We start from the raw sequence: 23,442 nt of genomic DNA, 5'->3' as shown, positions 1-23,442 counted from the left end.
ATAGCAGCAGCTACTCATCCTGGGGTTTATCAGGATCCCCATTAACTATAGCAGCAGCTACTCATCCTGGGGTTTATCAGGATCCCCATTAACTATAGCAGCAGCTACTCATCCTGGGGTTTATCAGGATCCACATTAACTATAGCAGCAGCTACTCATCCTGGGGTTTATCAGGATCCCCATTAACTATAGCAGCAGCTACTCATCCTGGGGTTTATCAGGATCCCCATTAACTATAGCAGCAGCTACTCATCCTGGGGTTTATCAGGATCCCCATTAACTATAGCAGCAGCTACTCATCCTGGGGTTTATCAGGATCCCCATTAACTATAGCAGCAGCTACTCATCCTGGGGTTTATCAGGATCCCCATTAACTATAGCAGCAGCTACTCATCCTGGGGTTTATCAGGATCCCCATTAACTATAGCAGCAGCTACTCATCCTGGGGTTTATCAGGATCCCCATTAACTATAGCAGCAGCTACTCATCCTGGGGTTTATCAGGATCTCCATTAACTATAGCAGCAGCTACTCATCCTGGGGTTTATCAGGATCCCCATTAACTATAGCAGCAGCTACTCATCCTGGGGTTTATCAGGATCCCCATTAACTATAGCAGCAGCTACTCATCCTGGGGTTTATCAGGATCCCCATTAACTATAGCAGCAGCTACTCATCCTGGGGTTTATCAGGATCCACATTAACTATAGCAGCAGCTACTCATCCTGGGGTTTATCAGGATCCCCATTAACTATAGCAGCAGCTACTCATCCTGGGGTTTATCAGGATCCCCATTAACTATAGCAGCAGCTACTCATCCTGGGGTTTATCAGGATCCCCATTAACTATAGCAGCAGCTACTCATCCTGGGGTTTATCAGGATCTCCATTAACTATAGCAGCAGCTACTCATCCTGGGGTTTATCAGGATCCCCATTAACTATAGCAGCAGCTACTCATCCTGGGGTTTATCAGGATCGACATTAACTATAGCAGCAGCTACTCATCCTGGGGTTTATCAGGATCGACATTAACTATAGCAGCAGCTACTCATCCTGGGGTTTATCAGGATCCCCATTAACTATAGCAGCAGCTACTCATCCTGGGGTTTATCAGGATCCCCATTAACTATAGCAGCAGCTACTCATCCTGGGGTTTATCAGGATCCCCATTAACTATAGCAGCAGCTTCTCATCCTGGGGTTTATCAGGATCCCCATTAACTATAGCAGCAGCTACTCATCCTGGGGTTTATCAGGATCCCCATTAACTATAGCAGCAGCTACTCATCCTGGGGTTTATCAGGATCCCCATTAACTATAGCAGCAGCTACTCATCCTGGGGTTTATCAGGATTCCCATTAACTATAGCAGCAGCTACTCATCCTGGGGTTTATCAGGATCCCCATTAACTATAGCAGCAGCTTCTCATCCTGGGGTTTATCAGGATCCCCATTAACTATAGCAGCAGCTACTCATCCTGGGGTTTATCAGGATCCCCATTAACTATAGCAGCAGCTACTCATCCTGGGGTTTATCAGGATCCCCATTAACTATAGCAGCAGCTTCTCATCCTGGGGTTTATCAGGATCCCCATTAACTATAGCAGCAGCTACTCATCCTGGGGTTTATCAGGATCCCCATTAACTATAGCAGCAGCTACTCATCCTGGGGTTTATCAGGATTCCCATTAACTATAGCAGCAGCTACTCATCCTGGGGTTTATCAGGATCCCCATTAACTATAGCAGCAGCTTCTCATCCTGGGGTTTATCAGGATCCCCATTAACTATAGCAGCAGCTTCTCATCCTGGGGTTTATCAGGATCCCCATTAACTATAGCAGCAGCTTCTCATCCTGGGGTTTATCAGGATCCCCATTAACTATAGCAGCAGCTACTCATCCTGGGGTTTATCAGGATCCCCATTAACTATAGCAGCAGCTACTCATCCTGGGGTTTATCAGGATCCCCATTAACTATAGCAGCAGCTACTCATCCTGGGGTTTATCAGGATCCCCATTAACTATAGCAGCAGCTACTCATCCTGGGGTTTATCAGGATCCCCATTAACTATAGCAGCAGCTTCTCATCCTGGGGTTTATCAGGATCCCCATTAACTATAGCAGCAGCTACTCATCCTGGGGTTTATCAGGATCCACATTAACTATAGCAGCAGCTACTCATCCTGGGGTTTATCAGGATCCCCATTAACTATAGCAGCAGCTACTCATCCTGGGGTTTATCAGGATCCACATTAACTATAGCAGCAGCTACTCATCCTGGGGTTTATCAGGATCCCCATTAACTATAGCAGCAGCTTCTCATCCTGGGGTTTATCAGGATCCCCATTAACTATAGCAGCAGCTACTCATCCTGGGGTTTATCAGGATCCCCATTAACTATAGCAGCAGCTACTCATCCTGGGGTTTATCAGGATCCCCATTAACTATAGCAGCAGCTACTCATCCTGGGGTTTATCAGGATCCCCATTAACTATAGCAGCAGCTACTCATCCTGGGGTTTATCAGGATCCCCATTAACTATAGCAGCAGCTACTCATCCTGGGGTTTATCAGGATCCCCATTAACTATAGCAGCAGCTTCTCATCCTGGGGTTTATCAGGATCTCCATTAACTATAGCAGCAGCTACTCATCCTGGGGTTTATCAGGATCTCCATTAACTATAGCAGCAGCTACTCATCCTGGGGTTTATCAGGATCCCCATTAACTATAGCAGCAGCTACTCATCCTGGGGTTTATCAGGATCCCCATTAACTATAGCAGCAGCTACTCATCCTGGGGTTTATCAGGATCCCCATTAACTATAGCAGCAGCTACTCATCCTGGGGTTTATCAGGATCCCCATTAGCTATAGCAGCAGCTACTCATCCTGGGGTTTATCAGGATCCCCATTAACTATAGCAGCAGCTTCTCATCCTGGGGTTTATCAGGATCCACATTAACTATAGCAGCAGCTACTCATCCTGGGGTTTATCAGGATCCCCATTAACTATAGCAGCAGCTACTCATCCTGGGGTTTATCAGGATCCCCATTAACTATAGCAGCAGCTTCTCATCCTGGGGTTTATCAGGATCCCCATTAACTATAGCAGCAGCTACTCATCCTGGGGTTTATCAGGATCCCCATTAACTATAGCAGCAGCTACTCATCCTGGGGTTTATCAGGATCCCCATTAACTATAGCAGCAGCTTCTCATCCTGGGGTTTATCAGGATCGACATTAACTATAGCAGCAGCTACTCATCCTGGGGTTTATCAGGATCCCCATTAACTATAGCAGCAGCTACTCATCCTGGGGTTTATCAGGATCCCCATTAGCTATAGCAGCAGCTACTCATCCTGGGGTTTATCAGGATCCACATTAACTATAGCAGCAGCTACTCATCCTGGGGTTTATCAGGATCCCCATTAACTATAGCAGCAGCTACTCATCCTGGGTTTATCAGGATCCCCATTAGCTATAGCAGCAGCTTCTCATCCTGGGGTTTATCAGGATCCCCATTAACTATAGCAGCAGCTACTCATCCTGGGGTTTATCAGGATCCCCATTAACTATAGCAGCAGCTACTCATCCTGGGCTCCACACAAAACATGAGACATGACATAATACAGAACATTAATAGACAAGAACAGCTCAAGGACAGAGCTACATAAATTCTCCCTTTTATGTAGGACATGCACCTACCCCAATGCCTTGTTGCGGATGACTGGGATGAATGCAGGAGAAAAGACAAGACGCCATCTTTTTGATTGATGACTGATATACAGTGAGGGCATGTACTTGATAGGTCTGTCTGGCTTAAATGATTATCATTGTCATAATGCTTCTGAACAGTGTCATAAAGTGCATTTTCTTAGTCCAAAGGATGGTCATAATGCTTCATGACAGTGTCATAAAGTGTGTTTTCTACAAGTTATTTAAAATATGATAGGGGGAAAAAAAATATGACCGTAAAGAATTCATTACAACAACAACAAAGGATTTAAGAAACAAAACTTTCAAATAAAAAATAAACTTCTTGGCAGGGTAAAAAAACAAATTTAAATAAATGTGGGTTTTGATACTCTTATGGAGGCATCATAACCAGCCATAAAATAACGCAATATATGTCACAACAGGTGTATTTATATGGGTCATGACAGCATTATGATCGTATTATGACAGGTTATGACAAGTTATGTTAACTGTTCTAACATATTACGACATGGTTATGACACATGTCATAAAGTGTTATGACGCTGGGCGTCAAGTAAACGGTAATAATATTTGTAGCGAGTTAGTTCAAATCTCTTAACAATAACTGTGAAATGTGATTTATATTTTTTACAGTATTTATTATCAGTTCACTACCTTTACGCAGGATGAAGACTTCTTGACTTACTTGACTGATTAGATACTACTGGAGTAAAAGGGCCTTCAGTGAGTGCATCTCCAGCCAACTCTGTTCTGGACAATTTTTATTACTACATTCCAAGTAGTATCGTGCCATAATACAAATGGTATACATCAAATGCAGTATTGAGACTACATCAAATGCAGACCAACGGAATAGGTAGAATGGTTTTAATGCCAAGAATCTATCCTATGTGTATCGTATGCACATATCCCTGCTGCTGTTAGTCTGTATCCCTGCTGTTGTTAGTCTGTATCCCTGCTGCTGTTAGTCTGTATCCCTGCTGCTGTTAGTCTGTATCCCTGCTACTGTTAGTCTGTATCCCTGCTGCTGTTAGTCTGTATCCCTGCTGTTAGTCTGTATCCCTGCTGCTGTTAGTCTGTATCCCTGCTGTTAGTCTGTATCCCTGCTGTTAGTCTGTATCCCTGCTGCTGTTAGTCTGTATCCCTGCTGCTGTTAGCCTGTATCCCTGCTGCTGTTAGTCTGATCCCTGCTGCTGTTAGTCTGTATCCCTGCTGCTGTTAGTCTGTATCCCTGCTACTGTTAGTCTGTATCCCTGCTGCTGTTAGTCTGTATCCCTGCTGTTAGTCTGTATCCGTGCTGCTGTTAGTCTGTATCCCTGCTGTTAGTCTGTATCCCTGCTGTTGTTAGTCTGTATCCCTGCTGCTGTTAGTCTGTATCCCTGCTGCTGTTAGTCTGTATCCCTGCTACTGTTAGTCTGTATCCCTGCTGCTGTTAGTCTGTATCCCTGCTGTTAGTCTGTATCCCTGCTGCTGTTAGTCTGTATCCCTGCTGTTAGTCTGTATCCCTGCTGTTAGTCTGTATCCCTGCTGCTGTTAGTCTGTATCCCTGCTGCTGTTAGCCTGTATCCCTGCTGCTGTTAGTCTGATCCCTGCTGCTGTTAGTCTGTATCCCTGCTGCTGTTAGTCTGTATCCCTGCTACTGTTAGTCTGTATCCCTGCTGCTGTTAGTCTGTATCCCTGCTGTTAGTCTGTATCCGTGCTGCTGTTAGTCTGTATCCCTGCTGTTAGTCTGTATCCCTGCTGTTAGTCTGTATCCCTGCTGCTGTTAGTCTGTATCCCTGTTGCTGTTAGTCTGTATCCCTTTTGCTGTTAGTCTGTATCCCTGCTGTTAGTCTGTATCCCTGCTGTTAGTCTGTATCCCTGCTGTTAATCTGTATCCCTGCTGCTGTTAGTCTGTATCCCTGCTGCTGTTAGTCTGTTTCCCTGCTGCTGTTAGTCTGTATCCCTGCTGTTAGTCTGTATCCCTGCTGTTAGTCTGTATCCCTGTTGCTGTTAGTCTGTTTCCCTGCTGCTGTTAGTCTGTTTCCCTGCTGCTGTTAGTCTGTATCCCTGCTGTTAGTCTGTATCCCTGCTGTTAGTCTGTATCCCTGCTGCTGTTAGTCTGTTTCCCTGCTGCTGTTAGTCTGTATCCCTGCTGTTAGTCTGTATCCCTGCTGTTAGTCTGTATCCCTGCTGCTGTTAGTCTGTATCCCTGCTGATGTTAGTCTCTATCCTTGCTGCTGTTAGTCTGTATCCCTGCTGCTGTTAGCCTGTATCCCTGCTGCTGTTAGTCTGTATCCCTGCTGATGTTAGTCTGTATCCCTGCTGCTGTTAGTCTGTATCCCTGCTGCTGTTAGCCTGTATCCATGCTGCTGTTAGTCTGTATCCCTGCTGTTAGTCTGTGTCCCTGCTGCTGTTAGCCTGTATCCCTGCTGCTGTTAGTCTGTATCCCTGCTGATGTTAGTCTGTATCCCTGTTGCTGTTAGTCTGTATCCCTGCTGCTGTTAGTCTGTATCCCTGCTGCTGTTAGTCTGTATCCCTGCTGTTAGTCTGTATCCCTGCTGTTAGTCTGTATCCCTGCTGTTAGTCTGTATCCCTGCTGCTGTTAGTCTGTATCCCTGCTGCTGTTAGTCTGTATCCCTGCTGTTAGTCTGTATCCCTGTTGCTGTTAGTCTGTATCCCTGCTGCTGTTAGTCTGTATCCCTGCTGCTGTTAGTCTGTATCCCTGTTGCTGTTAATCTGTATCCCTGCTGCTGTTAGCCTGTATCCCTGCTGCTGTTAGTCTGTATCCCTGCTGTTAGTCTGTATCCCTGCTGTTAGTCTGTATCCCTGCTGCTGTTAGTCTGATCCCTGCTGCTGTTAGTCTGTATCCCTGCTGCTGTTAGTCTGTATCCCTGCTGCTGTTAGTCTGATCCCTGCTGCTGTTAGTCTGTATCCCTGCTGCTGTTTGTCTGTATCCCTGCTGCTGTTAGTCTGATCCCTGCTGCTGTTAGTCTGTATCCCTGCTACTGTTAGTCTGTATCCCTGCTGCTGTTAGTCTGTATCCCTGCTGCTGTTAGTCTGTATCCCTGCTGCTGTTAGTCTGATCCCTGCTGCTGTTAGTCTGTATCCCTGCTGCTGTTAGTCTGTATCCCTGCTGTTAGTCTGTATCCCTGCTGCTGTTAGTCGGATCCCTGCTGCTGTTAGTCTGTATCCCTGCTGCTGTTAGTCTGATCCCTGCTGCTGTTAGTCTGTATCCCTGCTGCTGTTAGTCTGTATCCCTGCTGCTGTTAGTCTGTATCCCTGCTGTTAGTCTGATCTCTGCTGCTGTTAGTCTGATCCCTGCTGCTGTTAGTCTGATCCCTGCTGCTGTTAGTCTGTATCCCTGCTGCTGTTAGTCTGATCCCTGCTGCTGTTAGTCTGTATCCCTGCTGCTGTTAGTCTGTATCCCTGCTGCTGTTAGTCTGTATCCCTGCTGATGTTAGTCTGTATCCCTGCTGCTGTTAGTCTGTAACCCTGCTGCTGTTAGCCTGTATCCCTGTTGCTGTTAGTCTGATCCCTGCTGCTGTTAGTCTGATCCCTGCTCTTAGTCTGTATCTCTGTTGCTGTTAGTCTGTATCCCTGCTGCTGTTAGTCTGTATCCGTGCTGCTGTTAGTCTGTATCCCTGCTGCTGTTAGTCTGATCCCTGCTGATGTTAGTCTGTATCCCTGCTGCTGTTAGTCTGTATCCCTGCTGCTGTTAGTCTGTATCCCTGCTGCTGTTAGTCTACAAAAAAATCCATATACCTTGTATAAAACCCTGATTAAGGCTACAGGCTGAAACATGTTGGCTTTAAAGTGTACCTGACAGCATTTTTGCAACATTAAATCACATCAAAATCTGTCCATGAAGAATATGACACTTTAAAAAGAAATCTGACAAGCGAGCACTTAGATATGGTCATTTCAAATGTTCATTAATTAATAGTATATTTGGGAATGACGTCTAGCAAGGCATTTGTGAAAATACTATGTAAATATATAGAGGGAAAGCGGCCGTGTCTTTGGACTAATAGACTAATAAACTAATAGAAACTGCAGTAAATAAAACCTTAATAAAAACATCTGTCTTCTCCAGGACTGGAGTCTACACAGACCGGTGTGCTATAGCCAATCAGAGCTACAGTAGACCTTCATACAAACAAGCCATTTGCCACACGGGCCTGTCATCATTCACTTTGAACTGGACTGTGTGTTTACAGGCAGTAGGGCCTGCCATCATTCACTTTGAACTGGACTGTGTGTTTACAGGAAGTAGCAACAGCGTGACTTTAGATCATTAGAACACATTCACCAAAAGCCACAAAATACACCTGAATGGATGTCTGCAAATACTGTATGTAAATATCAAGAGAGTCCTCTTACATTTGTGAACTTTGCAGTCCTATTGATCAAACAACCATGAACAAGTAGGCTCTCTCTTCACCAGTTGATTATGCACGTCAACAACAACAACAAGATCAACAACTAACGCTAGCCCGAGCAAGATGAGTTAAAAATCTAACAAAGGAACATTAGATAAAATCTCTCAAACTTTTTCAGCTAGTTGGCTGTCAAAAGTGCACTGATGAACCAATAACGAATTGTAGCCTACTCGTCCTTCTGCAGCTTGCCTGCCAATGCATGCTTGTCCCAACCAAGCACCCAAGCTAAATGGCTAAAGTTGGCTAGCTTGCTAACTACTTCCAGACACAAATGAGAGAACAGCTCACTCTGACCATTTTACTCGCCGTAGCAGAGCTGGTTAGGCTGTTTTCATGTTATCTAGAACGTTCTTGACTAATTATTTATTTTTTTGTCTACGTTTACTGACACAGGTCCTATTCAGCGGGTGTTGCGTGTTCGTAAATTTGTTTCATAAATTCATCAGTTGTTCTGTGCTCTGGCACACTCAGACGAGAGTGCTCTGAAATCAGAGTAGACAGCCAGAGTGAATTTGCGAATGCAAGAGATATGCTAACTGGATAACAGTCGTTCCAAGTTCATCATAGCTAGCTAGCAAAGCGATTCACATGTCTTGCTAGCTAACCAAATGACGCTTGGCATCTCTACCTGTGTAGCCACTGGAAAAACGATATGAGGGGAAAAAGTAATTCACTCACCCACTCCTCCAATGACATGACATCCTCCTAGCAGCTAGCTAGCTACCTAGCTAACGTTAGGCCCTGTGTTTTGAGCTTGCTACCTAAATAGATACTCTAGCCTATTAGCCACGTTATGACTGACTTGTGATCATTGCCCTTGCTAGTTTGATTGTATTACCATTCCCAACCTTAGTTACATTCGTCCGTTTTTGTCCAAAGTATTGAGTCATTGAAACTGAAACAGTGCATTCCGAATGGAGGCAGCGAACAACGTAACAGATCAGCTGTGATTTACAACCTGATAGCAATGTTTTTTGGGCTACAAAGAAATGTATTGATGAATTATATTAATCATGCATTGAACTGCGTCCATCTATTCTGACAACAATGCCTTACTGTACGTTATGGAATTTTGAGTCAAATATAACCTATTTCTAAAACCTCATATGAAGTTGGTTTTGTAGCATAAACTGGGAATTTGATATTTTGAACTGATATTATCATTGTGTGTTTGTTTCATATCTGCAAAGTAGTTAAAACGCTTTCAATTCCACTTTAACCATAAAGAAGCATTTGTATCAACTTTCGTTGTCCTCCAAGAGAGGCTGACTATCCTTAGGGACGGACTTGTAAAAAGGTTTTTATGTCTTTATAGTAAAGACGTGTAATTTAACTGTATAAATGTAGCGAGGTAATGATGTCACAGAATGACGTGTAGAGAAGTAATGATGTTACAGAATGATGTTTAGAGAGGTAATGATGTCACAGAATGATGTGTAGAGAGGTAATGATGTCACAGAATGATGTGTAGAGAGGTAAGGAAGTGGGACTGCTGTTCCTTTGTCATATAATTGATACATTTTCTATCAATATAGCATTAAAAATAGTTTTCCAGATTGCATTTTGGCCAAAAAACAAACAAATTACGATGCAAATATTAGATTGCGACAGAGACAACCTGGTTCAATTTCGGTGCCGAGGCAAAACCAGTTCAGAACCACTTCCCTAGATAATTGAATTGACAATGATCTCATCGTGAAACAATAGGGATGATGTCATGATTTTAGATTACTGCCCACTCTCTCTCTCGCTGGCTGCCCTGTCTGTTTTTGTCATTACAGGCTTGTGTGTGTGTGTGTGTGTGTGTGTGTGTGTGTGTGTGTGTGTGTGTGTGTGTGTGTGTGTGTGTGTGTGTGTGTGTGTGTGTGTGTGTGTGTGTGTGTGTGTGTGTGTGTGTGTGTGTGTGTGTTGCTTTTATCTGTTGCCAGGTAAATTCTGGAGCAGGAGAGTGAACATGTAGAATATGAAAATCCCATGTACTGAAGGTGTTAACCTGTATGACAGACATCAGTACAAACACGCACAATCACTGAAGACAGAGAGTTTGGAGAGAGAGAATGGGGGAGAGGGGAGGAGAGAGAAAGAGATAGGAGAAGAAATGGAGGATATCTATTTTGAAGCAGCAGGGATCTCCCACTCCCCCTTTTTCTTTCTGCTCCTCCTCCCTCTCCTCCCTCCTCTCCTCCTCCCTCTCCTCCTCCCTTTCCTCTCTCTCTTCCCCGCTCCTCCTCCCTCTCCTCCCTCTCCTCCTCCCTTTCCTCACTCTCTTCCCTTCTTCCTCATTCATTCTCTTTCTCTTCCCCTTTCTCTCATTCTCTCCCTCCTACCCTTACCCGCATTGTCTCTTCCCTACCCTTTCCCTCATTCTCTCTCTCCTACTCTTTCCCTCCATCTTTCTCTCCTCTCCTCCCTTCTCCCTCATTCTCATTCTCTCTCTCTCACCCTTTCCCTCCATCTCTCTCTCTCCCCTCCCCTCTCCCTCACATTCTCTCTCTCTCTTAACCTTACCCTCATTCTCTCTCTCTCCTACCCTTTCCCTGGCTACCCTCTTTCCTTCCCTCTTTTGGAATCTCTTACAGTTTCAAAATCAGTTTGCTGTCTAGGCCCGGTTGCATAAAACACCTTAAGTTAATTTTACTCTTATCTTTTCCTTTAAACTTTCCTTAACTTTAAGTCAGTTGCACAATTTTTTTTAAATTCCCCCTTCAATTAAGTGAACAAATGTAAGTGTGCCAATGAGGTCCCTTAACTGCTTAATTCAGTACGGATATCAATGTAAACAGCATTTGTGGAGGTGAATGCTGCTTTCATTTGCTCTGGTTACAAAAGGAAAACATCAACCAGCTAGCTAGCTTCTTAGCTAAACAATGTAAGGTGCACAATCCACGGCTACAAATCTAGCTGGCTAGTTAGCTATAGCTACTCTGTAAGTTAGCTTGATGTACTAGAAAGTAACATAAACAAGTTGAGTAAAAAACTACAAGAAATGTGGTTTATTATCTTATGAAGCAATTTGGTTGTCCTGTCTTTGATTCTCTATTTGATGAGACTTTTCATCAGTGAATCATGCCATCTCCACGGTAACCAGATACTCATTCTGCCATACATGCCTTCAAACTACCGTAAAACTCCTTAACAACTGTAAAACCACTTAAGTATGCCCTTACCTAAAGAAATATTTCAGGGACTCAATGCAACGCCTTTAAGCAATTCCCTTTACCTTATTCCTTAAGGAGAAACACTTCAAATGTTTTATGCAACCGAGCCCTGATCTCTTACACACTCGCTCTCCTCTCCTTTTATCTCGCTACATCTATCCATCTCTTTCTAATTTCCTCTCTCTTTCCCCCTGTTCCTCTCTCTCTCCCCTGTTTCTCTCTCTTCCCCCTGTTCCTCTCTCTCTTTCCCCCTGTTCCTCTCTTTCCCCCTGTTTCTCTCTCTTTCCCCCTGTTTCTCTCTCTCTCCCCTGTTCCTCTCTCTCTTCCCCCTGTTCCTCTCTCTCTTTCCCCCTGTTCCTCTCTCTCTCCCCTGTTCCTCTCTCTCTTTCCCCCTGTTCCTCTCTCTCTCTCCCCCTGTTCCTCTCTCTCTCCCCTGTTTCTCTCTCTCTTTCCCCCTGTTCCTCTCTCTTTCCCCCTGTTCCTCTCTCTCTTTCCCCTGTTCCTCTCTCTCTCCCCTGTTCCTCTCTCTCTTTCCCCCTGTTCCTCTCTCTCTTTCCCCCTGTTCCTCTCTCTTTCCCCCTGTTCCTCTCTCTCTTTCCCCCTGTTCCTCTCTCTCTCTCCCCCTGTTCCTCTCTCTTTCCCCCTGTTCCTCTCTCTCTCCCCTGTTTCTCTCTCTTCCCCCTGTTCCTCTCTCTCTCCCCTGTTTCTCTCTCTTCCCCCTGTTCCTCTCTCTCTTTCCCCTGTTCCTCTCTCTCCCCTGTTTCTCTCTCTTCCCCCTGTTCCTCTCTCTCTTTCCCCCTGTTCCTCTCTCTCTCCCCTGTTTTCTCTCTCTCTCCCTGTTTCTCTCTCTCCCCCTGTTCCTCTCTCTCTTTCCCCCTGTTCCTCTCTCTCTCCCCTGTTTCTCTCTCTTCCCCCTGTTCCTCTCTCTCTTTCCCCCTGTTCCTCTCTTTCCCCCTGTTCCTCTCTCTCTTTCCCCCTGTTCCTCTCTCTCTCCCCTGTTTCTCTCTCTTCCCCCTGTTCCTCTCTCTCTTTCCCCCTGTTCCTCTCTCTCTCCCCTGTTTCTCTCTCTTCCCCCTGTTCCTCTCTCTCTTTCCCCTGTTCCTCTCTCTCTCCCCTGTTTCTCTCTCTTCCCCTGTTCCTCTCTCTTTCCCCCTGTTCCTCTCTCTCTCCCCTGTTTCTCTCTCTTCCCCCTGTTCCTCTCTCTCTTTCCCCCTGTTCCTCTCTCTCTTCCCCCTGTTCCTCTCTCTCTTTCCCCCTGTTCCTCTCTCTCTCCCCTGTTTCTCTCTCTTCCCCCTGTTCCTCTCTCTCTTTCCCCCTGTTCCTCTCTCTTTCCCCCTGTTCCTCTCTCTTTCCCCCTGTTTCTCTCTCTTTCCCCCTGTTCCTCTCTCTCCCCCGTGCCTCTCTCTTTCCCCCTGTTCCTCTCTCTCCCCCCTGTTCCTCTCTCTCTCCCCCTGTTCCTCTCTCTTTCCCCCCTGTTCCTCTCTCTCCCCCTGTTCCTCTCTCTTTCCCCCTGTTCCTCTCTCTCTTTCCCCCTGTGCCTCTCTCTCTTTCCCCCTGTTCCTCTCTCTTTCCCCCTGTTTCTCTCTCTTTCCCCCTGTTTCTCTCTCTTTCCCCCCGTGCCTCTCTCTTTCCCCCTGTTCCTCTCTCTCCCCCTGTTCCTCTCTCTCTCCCCCTGTTCCTCTCTCTTTCCCCCTGTTCCTCTCTCTTTCCCCCTGTTTCTCTCTCTTTCCCCCTGTTCCTCTCTGTCCCCCCTGTGCCTCTCTCTTTCCCCCTGTTCCTCTCTCTTCCCCCTGTTCCTCTCTCTTTCCCCCTGTTTCTCTCTCTTTCCCCCTGTTCCTCTCTCTCCCCCCTGTTCCTCTCTCTTTCCCCCTGTTCCTCTCTCTTCCCCCCTGTTCCTCTCTCTTTCCCCCTGTTTCTCTCACACTCTCTCATTTCCAGGATATGTATAATGTCTGATCTGAGGTGTGTATTTCCTGTCAGAGGCTGGTGATTTAAGTAGAGCAGAACAGAGATGAGCAAGGAGAAGAGGTAAAGAGAGGAGAGGAGGGGGCGGACATGAGAGGGAGAAAAAAGGAGAGGAGAGGGAGAGAAAAAGAGAGGAGAGAGAAAGAGAAAAAAGGAGAAGAGAGAAAAGTAGAGGAGAGAAAGAGAGAAAAGGATAGGAGATTGAAAAGGAGAGAAGATTGAAAAGGAGAGAAGGGAAGGGAGAGGAGTGGAGAGAGAAAAGAGGGATGCAGAGGGACAGTGACAATAGGACACGCCCTGAAATGACCCCCTCCCTCATCCGTCATTCTTCTCTTGCGCTCTCTGTTCCTTCCCCTCTCTCTTCCCTCTCTATCCATCTCCTCTCTATCAATCTCCCCTCTATCTCTCTCTCTCTCTTTCTCGCTCTCTTTCTGTCCCTTCCATGCTCTCTTCTCTCTCTATCCATCTCCCCTCTCTCTCTCTGCCCCCTCTCTCCTCCCCTCCCTCTGTCTCTCTCTCAGGGCGGTCTAAGCAACACGCTGCACTTTCATCTGGTGCCTGTAGACAGTGTAGTGACATCATCTGGTGCCTGTAGACAGTGTGGTGACATCGTGAGGGTTATGTGAGCTGAATAACAGAACAAAGGGCGGCAACATCACAAGCCCCTTCTCTACCTTACACACCACCTCTATAGACCTCATACATTTTCCCCTTCCTTATACTACCACTGTACCTATCTCTCTACATATCATTCTGTGACACCATTACCTCTCTACACATCATTCTGTGACATCCTTACTTCTCTACACATCATTCTGTGACATCATTCTTATGGTAAAAATGTTTCTTATGTTCTTAGATGTGATGCAGATATTATCGGAACTGTATGAAGATGTAATTATATTCTTTATCCTGTGGTCCACAACCCATCATACAGTAACAACCCATCATATAGTAACAACCCATCATACAGTAACAACCCATCATACAGTAACAACCCATCATACAGTAACAACCCATCATACAGTAACAACCCATCATATAGTAACAACCCATCATATAATAACAACCCATCATACAGTAACAACCCATCATATAGTAACAACCCATCATACAATAACAACCCATCATACAGTAACAACCCATCATACAGTAACAACCCATCATATAGTAACAACCCATCATATAGTAACAACCCATCATACAGTAACAACCCATCATATAATAACAACCCATCATACAGTAACAACCCATCATATAATAACAACCCATCATATAGTAACAACCCATCATACTATAACAACCCATCATGCAGTAACAACCCATCATATAAAAACAACCCATCATACAGAAAACAACCCATCATATAGAAAACAACCCATCATATAGAAAACAACCCATTATACAGTAACAACCCATCATATAGTAACAACCCATCATATAATAACAACCCATCATATAGAAAACAACCCATCATATAGAAAACAACCCATCATATAATAACAACCCATCATATAGAAAACAAACCATCATATAATAACAACCCATCATATATTAACAACCCATCATACAGTAACAACCCATTATACAGTAACAACCCATCATATAGTAACAACCCATCATATAATAACAACCCATCATATAGAAAACAACCCATCATATAATAACAACCCATCATATAGTAACAACCCATTATACAGTAACAACCCATCATATAGTAACAACCCATCATATAATAACAACCCATCATATAGAAAACAACCCATCATATAGAAAACAACCCATCATATAGAAAACAACCCATCATATAATAACAACCCATCATATAATAACAACCCATCATATAGAAAACGACCCATCATATAATAACAACCCATCATATAGAAAACAACCCATCATATAATAACAACCCATCATATAGAAAACAACCCATCATATAATAACAACCCATCATATAGAAAACAACCCATCATATAATAACAACCCATCATATAGAAAACAACCCAAGGACTGTCTCATGCCTGGCCTTCGAGGCAGAGTTCCTCAGTCCAGTGTCTGTGTTCTTTTGCCCATCTTAATCTTTCATTTTTATTGGCCAGTCTGAGATATGGCTTTTTCTTTGCAACTCTGCCTAGAAGGCCAGCATCCCGGAGTCGCCTCTTCACTGTTGACGTTGAGACTGGTACTATTTAATGATGCTGCCAGTTGAGGACTTGTGAGGCGTCTGTTTCTCAAACTAGACACTCTAATGTACTTGTCCTCTTGCTCAGTAGAGAGACAGAGAGAGAGAGAGAGAGAGAGACAGAGAGAGAGACAATAATGAGACTAAAGGAATTCTCTTGGTCCTCTGTTTACAGTCAGGGAGATGTCAATAATTTATTGGTCTCTCGTCCTGCCTGCACGGCACACACAGACACACACACACACACAAACACACCCCCCCCTCTCTCCAATTCTGGATGATGGCCCCCTGCAGTACAACACAAAGGGTTAACAGCCCCCCCCCCTCAACCCCTGATAGGCTGCCGGGGCTAGATGCTGGCACTCCTCTGGACCAATAGCAGGGCCCGGTGGTGATGTCATGGGGTAAGAGAGGGGCTGTTGCTGATGCTACCGCTAGTCTGTATCCAAGGAGCAAGACAGACAGACAGAGAGAGAGAGAGAGAGAGAGACAGCCTGCTAACCCGGACCTACCCTACCACCCCCACCACCATCATCAACTCAGCACCGCTCCAGACGAGGGTAAGAAAGAATATGCCTCTCCTGAACATAACACAGAAAGACATCAAGGAGGTAGGCTGTTACTGGAGGTAGTTACACTAATATTATGGGATGTTACTATAGGATGTAGTATAGTAGCTGTTGGCTGTACTGGAAAACGATGCGACAACTGTCGTCTAGGAACTCCATGTACTCTCTCTCTCTCCACGTTGTGTCCCTCTGTCTGTCAGTAATCAGGTCCTCTCTCTCTCTCCACGTTGTGTCCCTCTGTCTGTCAGTAATCAGGTCCTCTCTCTCTCTCCACGTTGTGTCCCTCTGTCTGTCAGTAATCAGGTCCTCTCTCTCTCTCCACGTTGTGTCCCTCTGTCTGTCAGTAATCAGGTCCTCTCTCTCTCTCCACGTTGTGTCCCTCTGTCTGTCAGTAATCAGGTCCTCTCTCTCTCTCTCTCCACGTTGTGTCCCTCTGTCTGTCAGTAATCAGGTCCTCTCTCTCTCTCCACGTTGTGTCCCTCTGTCTGTCAGTAATCAGGTCCTCTCTCTCTCTCTCCACGTTGTGTCCCTCTGTCTGTCAGTAATCAGGTCCTCTCTCTCTCTCCACGTTGTGTCCCTCTGTCTGTCAGTAATCAGGTCCTCTCTCTCTCTCCACGTTGTGTCCCTCTGTCTGTCAGTAATCAGGTCCTCTCTCTCTCTCCACGTTGTGTCCCTCTGTCTGTCAGTAATCAGGTCCTCTCTCTCTCTCTCCACGTTGTGTCCCTCTGTCTGTCAGTAATCAGGTCCTCTCTCTCTCTCCACGTTGTGTCCCTCTGTCTGTCAGTAATCAGGTCCTCTCTCTCTCTCTCTCCACGTTGTGTCCCTCTGTCTGTCAGTAATCAGGTCCTCTCTCTCTCTCTCCACGTTGTGTCCCTCTGTCTGTCAGTAATCAGGTCCTCTCTCTCTCTCTCCACGTTGTGTCCCTCTGTCTGTCAGTAATCAGGTCCTCTCTCTCTCTCCACATTGTGTCCCTCTGTCTGTCAGTAATCAGGTCCTCTCTCTCTCTCTCCACGTTGTGTCCCTCTGTCTGTCAGTAATCAGGTCCTCTCTCTCTCTCTCCACGTTGTGTCCCTCTGTCTGTCAGTAATCAGGTCCTCTCTCTCCACGTTGTGTCCCTCTGTCTGTCAGTAATCAGGTCCTCTCTCTCTCTCTCCACGTTGTGTCCCTCTGTCTGTCAGTAATCAGGTCCTCTCTCTCTCTCTCCACGTTGTGTCCACTGTCTGTCAGTACTCATGTATTCTATGCAGCGTTGTGTCTGTCTGTCATTAATAACGTATCCTATTCAGCGTTGTCTGTCTCTGTGTTTACAGTATGTATGACAACAGGCAGGGTATGTGTATCTGTTGTTTCTTCTGTCTGGCTGTTAGAACAAGATGATATACGATTCATAATTCAGGAATTTACCTAGATCCTCACAACCATGCGTTCCAAAACAGCACTTTCAGCTGAACGATATTCTGTGTACATTCATGTCGTTGGATATCGGCTTCCGAGCACTGGATTCACTCTGGGTGGGTGTGTATTGGGATGAGCGGTGCTGGCTGGACATTAGGTAATAGGATAAGGAAAGGGGAGGAGGAGAGAGAGGGATGATAGAGGGGAAGTGAGGAGAGAGAGAGAGAGAGAGACAGAGAGAGAGAGAGAGAGAGAGAGAGAGATGATAGTAGGCTTTATTTAGAAAAGTAGCATAGATCTACTGACATGCTGATGACAGCAAGAGAGGCAGACAGAGGAGAGGAAGACAGACAGACAGAGGAGAGGAAGACAGACAGACAGAGGACAGGAAGACAGACAGACAGAGGAGAGGAAGACAGACAGACAGAGGACAGGAAGACAGACAGACAGACAGACAGAGGACAGGAAGACAGACAGACAGAGGAAAGGAGAGTAAGACAGACAGACAGACAGACAGACAGACAGACAGACAGACAGACAGACAGACAGACAGACAGACAGACAGACAGACAGACAGACAGACAGACAGACAGACAGACAGACAGACAGAGGACAGGAAGACAGACAGACAGACAGACAGACAGACAGACAGACAGACAGACAGAGGAGAGGAAGACAGACAGACAGAGGACAGGAAGACAGACAGAGTGAGGAAGACAGACAGACAGAGGACAGGAAGACAGACAGACAGACAGAGGAGAGGAAGACAGACAGACAGAGGAGAGGAAGACAGACAGACAGAGGAGAGGAAGACAGACAGACAGAGGAGAGGAAGACAGAAAGACAGAGGACAGGAAGACAGACAAACAGAGGACAGGAAGACAGACAAACAGAGGACAGGAAGACAGACAGACAGACAGACAGAGGACAGGAAGACAGACAGACAGAGGAGAGGAAGACAGACAGACAGACAGACAGACAGACAGACAGACAGACAGACAGACAGACAGACAGACAGACAGACAGACAGACAGACAGAGGAGAGGAAGACTGACAGACAGAGGACAGGAAGACTGACAGACAGAGGACAGGAAGACAGACAGAGTGAGGAAGACAGACAGAGAGAGGAGAGGAAGACAGACAGACAGAGGACAGGAAGACAGACAGACAGAGGACAGGAAGACAGACAGACAGAGGAGAGGAAGACAGACAGACAGAGGACAGGAAGACAGACAGACAGACAGACAGACAGACAGACAGACAGACAGACAGACAGACAGACAGACAGACAGACAGACAGACAGACAGACAGACAGACAGACAGACAGACAGACAGAGGACAGGAAGACAGACAGACAGAGGAAAGGAGAGGAAGACAGACAGACAGACAGACAGAGGACAGGAAGACAGACAGAAAGACAGAGGATAGGAAGACAGACAGACAGAGGAGAGGAAGACAGACAGACAGAGGAGAGGAAGACAGAAAGACAGAGGACAGGAAGACAGACAAACAGAGGACAGGAAGACAGACAAACAGAGGACAGGAAGACAGACAGACAGACAGAGGACAGGAAGACAGACAGACAGAGGAGAGGAAGACAGACAGACAGACAGACAGACAGACAGACAGACAGACAGACAGACAGACAGACAGACAGACAGACAGACAGACAGACAGACAGACAGACAGAGGACAGGCAGACAGACAGACAGAGGAAGACTGACAGACAGAGGACAGGAAGACAGACAGACAGAGTGAGGAAGACAGACAGACAGAGGAGAGGAAGACAGACAGACAGAGGAGAGGAAGACAGACAGACAGAGGACAGGAAGACAGACAGACAGAGGAGAGGAAGACAGACAGACAGAGGACAGGAAGACAGACAGACAGAGGACAGGAAGACAGACAGACAGACAGACAGACAGACAGACAGACAGACAGACAGACAGACAGACAGACAGACAGACAGACAGAGGACAGGAAGACAGACAGACAGAGGAAAGGAGAGGAAGACAGACAGACAGACAGACAGAGGACAGGAAGACAGACAGAAAGACAGAGGATAGGAAGACAGACAGACAGAGGACAGGAAGACAGACAGAGTGAGGAAGACAGACAGACAGAGGACAGGAAGACAGACAGACAGAGGACAAGAAGACAGACAGAGAGACAGAGGACAGGAAGACAGACAGAGAGACAGAGGACAGGAAGACAGACAGACAGAGGAGAGGAAGACAGACAGACAGAGGACAGGAAGACAGACAGACAGACAGACAGACAGACAGACAGACAGACAGACAGACAGACAGACAGACAGACAGACAGACAGACAGACAGACAGACAGACAGACAGACAGACAGACAGACAGAGGAGAGGAAGACAGACGGACAGAGAGAGGAAGACAGACAGACAGACAGACAGACAGACAGACAGACAGACAGACAGACAGACAGACAGACAGACAGACAGACAGACAGACAGAGGAGAGGAAGACTGACAGACAGAGGACAGGAAGACTGACAGACAGAGGACAGGAAGACAGACAGAGTGAGGAAGACAGACAGAGAGAGGAGAGGAAGACAGACAGACAGAGGACAGGAAGACAGACAGACAGAGGACAGGAAGACAGACAGACAGACAGAGGAGAGGAAGACAGACAGACAGAGGACAGGAAGACAGACAGACAGACAGACAGACAGACAGACAGACAGACAGACAGACAGACAGACAGACAGACAGAGGACAGGAAGACAGACAGACAGAGGAAAGGAGAGGAAGACAGACAGACAGACAGACAGAGGACAGGAAGACAGACAGAAAGACAGAGGATAGGAAGACAGACAGACAGAGGAGAGGAAGACAGACAGACAGAGGAGAGGAAGACAGAAAGACAGAGGACAGGAAGACAGACAAACAGAGGACAGGAAGACAGACAAACAGAGGACAGGAAGACAGACAGACAGACAGAGGACAGGAAGACAGACAGACAGAGGAGAGGAAGACAGACAGACAGACAGACAGACAGACAGACAGACAGACAGACAGACAGACAGACAGAGGAGAGGAAGACTGACAGACAGAGGACAGGAAGACAGACAGACAGAGTGAGGAAGACAGACAGACAGAGGAGAGGAAGACAGACAGACAGAGGAGAGGAAGACAGACAGACAGAGGACAGGAAGACAGACAGACAGAGGACAGGAAGACAGACAGACAGAGGACAGGAAGACAGACAGACAGACAGACAGACAGACAGACAGACAGACAGACAGACAGACAGACAGACAGACAGACAGACAGACAGACAGACAGACAGACAGACAGAGATTGTCAGTTGGATAGGCTCTCTGCAAGGTTTTGTATATCTTACCTGTCATATGAACATCCTTTTCTGACTCAAATAAGATTCCCTCAAGGTTGCTCTGATGTCCAAAAAAGTTCAAATCCAAATTTTCTAATATGTAACTTTTAAGTTGCATGTATTTTAAAATATCTACAATGGTCAGTTCAAAATGGCTTTTTAATTTTGTAATGGAAATAAATGTATTTCCTGTTGCCAAATAATTTATGGTTTCTATGCCTTTAGTTTTCCATGTGGACCAATTTATCAGTGAATTCTGAAAAGCTATCCTAGGATAGTTCCATGAGGTTGTGTTTTTAGGGAGTGTTATTGGTTCTTGTAGAATCCGTTTCATATTCTTCCATATTGTTATAGTGTTCTATATTGTTATAGTCTTCCATATTGTTATAGTGTTCTATATTGTTATTGTGATCTATATTGTTCTAATGTTCTATATTGTTATAGTGTTCTTTATTGTTATTGTGATCTATATTGTTCTAATGTTCTATATTGTTATAGTGTTCTTTATTGTTCTAGTGTTCTTTATTGTTCTAGTGTTCTATATTGTTATAGTGTTCTTTATGTTATAGTGTTCTTTATTGTTCTAGTGTTCTTTATTGTTCTAGTGTTCTATATTGTTATAGTGTTCATTATTGTTCTAGTGTTCTTTATTGTTCTAGTGTTCTATATTGTTCTAGTGTTCTTTATTGTCCTAGTGTTCTATATTGTTACAGTGTTCTTAACTATGAAGTTGTTAATGTTCTTAGCTTCATCCTTTGAAAATAGACACAATAAAAGTTTCTGAGATTTAAAAGTATTCCGATTTTTTTTTCAGCAAAGGGGGCTTTAAGTTTTTAATATTAGTCAGGTATATCATGAGATCGTCTGCAAATATGTTTAGTTCATGTTTGCCAATACTGATAGCTGTTACGTTTGGGTGCTGTCTATTTCTTTCTGCAAGCGGTTCAATTGCCAGTGCAAACAGGAGGGGGGAGACGGGACATCCCTGTCTTGTGCCCCTTTCTAAAGCAATTTCATCAGATAACGTGTTATTTGTGTATATTTTTTTGAATTATATAATATTTTTATTAAATGTATTATTTCAGCTGGAAAGTTGAAAGCTTCCAAAGTTTTGAATAGAAAAGGCCATTCAAGACGGTCGAAGGCCATTTCGGCATCAACAGCCATTATTGATAAATGAAGATCTTGTTTTTTTGCATATTGTATTAAACTGAAACATGTTCTTGTATTTGTTTTTAAATTTCTGTTTTTTAAAAACCCTGTTTGATTGTCATGTATCAAGTCTGATAAGACTTCTGCCATTTTATTGCTTATAAGCTTCGTCATTATTTTATTATTTTATTGTCACAATTTATTAAACTTATGGTTCTATAATCAGCAGCCACCCCCCCTGATTTTCCTGGTTTTAATGTAACTGGGGAAAAAAACAGTTTGATACATGGAACTAGGTAGTACTGAATTGAGTGACATGTGTTGTCATTTCTGTAAAATCGCAAATGTTTTAACTGTATCTAATATTTATTTTTGGGTGATCTCTGTTTTCAGTGATTATTTTTTGTCTGTTGATAATTGCTTCAGGGTTGTTATGTCTAAGAAGGCTATTGAATCTGTCCAACTGTTGTTTAATTCTGATTTATACTGTGCCTTCGGAAAGCATTACATTTTTCCACATTTTGTTATGTTACAGCCTTATTCTAAAATTGATTAAATTGTTTGTTTTTTTCGCTTATCAACCTACACACAATACTCCATAATGACAAAGCAAAAGAGGTTTTTAGAAATGTTTCCAAATAAATAAAAAAAAACAGACATTTCACATTTACATAAGTATTCAGACCCTTTACTCAGTACTTTGTTGAAGCACCTTTGGCAGCGATTACAGCATTGAGTCTTCTTGGGTATGATGCTACAAGCTTGAACAACTGTATTTGGGGACTTTCTCCCATTCTTCTCTGCAGATCCTCTCAAGCTCTGTCAGGTTGGATGGGGAGCGTTACTGCACAGCTATTTTCAGGTCTCTCCAGAGATGTTTCATCGGGTTCAAGTCCAGGCTCTGGCAGGGCCACTCAAGGACATTCAGAGAGTTGTCGCGAAGCCACACCTGCACTGTCTTGGCTGTGTGCTTAGGGTCGTTGCCCTGTTGGAATGTACCGAACCCCAGTCTGAGGTTCTGAGCACTCTGGACCAGGTTTTCATCAAGGATCTCTCTGTACTTTGCTCCGTTCATCTTTCCCTCGATCCTGACTAGTTTCCCAGTCCCTGCTGTTGAAAAACATCCCCACAGCATGATGCTGCCACCACCATGCTTCACCGTAGGGATGGTGCCAGGTTTCTTCCAGACGTGGCATTCAGGCCAAAGAGTTCAAACTTGGTTTCGTCATACCAAAGAATCTTATTTCTCATGGTCTGAGAGTCCTTTAGGTGCCTTTTGGCAAACTCCAAGCAGGCTTTCAGGTGCTTCCGTCTCACCACTATACCATAAAGGCCTGATTTGTGGAGTGCTGCAGAGATGGTTGTCCTTCTGGAAGGTTCTCCCATCTCCACAGAGGAACTATGGAGCTCTGTCAGAGTGACCATCGGGATCTTGGTCACCTCCCAGACCCTTCTCCCCAGATTGCTCAGTTTGGCCGGGCGGCCAGCTCTAGGAAGAGTCTTGGTGCTTCCAAACTTCTTCC

The 23,442-nt window shown here is 45.1% G+C and overlaps 1 protein-coding gene across 2 annotated transcripts in view; it reads left to right on the top strand.

The window, feature by feature from the left end:
• Window positions 1–15,783: 15,783 nt before the first annotated feature.
• The window catches only part of LOC106571034 (stathmin-4), a 30,595-nt gene continuing 22,936 nt past the window's right edge, over window positions 15,784–23,442 (top strand). The window contains exon 1 of one of the 2 annotated variants that reach the window (XM_014143667.2): window positions 15,784–16,000. The gene's annotated coding sequence lies outside the window, so the exon portion shown is untranslated. Of the gene's footprint in view, window positions 16,052–23,442 lie in introns of both variants that reach the window. The other variant, XM_014143668.2, reaches the window with a different exon arrangement.

Source organism: Salmo salar, chromosome ssa15 (genome assembly GCF_905237065.1).
Source record: "Salmo salar chromosome ssa15, Ssal_v3.1, whole genome shotgun sequence".
In the NCBI taxonomy this organism is placed as follows: domain Eukaryota; kingdom Metazoa; phylum Chordata; class Actinopteri; order Salmoniformes; family Salmonidae; genus Salmo; species Salmo salar.
Note: the sequence above shows the minus strand (reverse complement) of the source record. Positions and strands in the feature narration are given on the sequence as shown.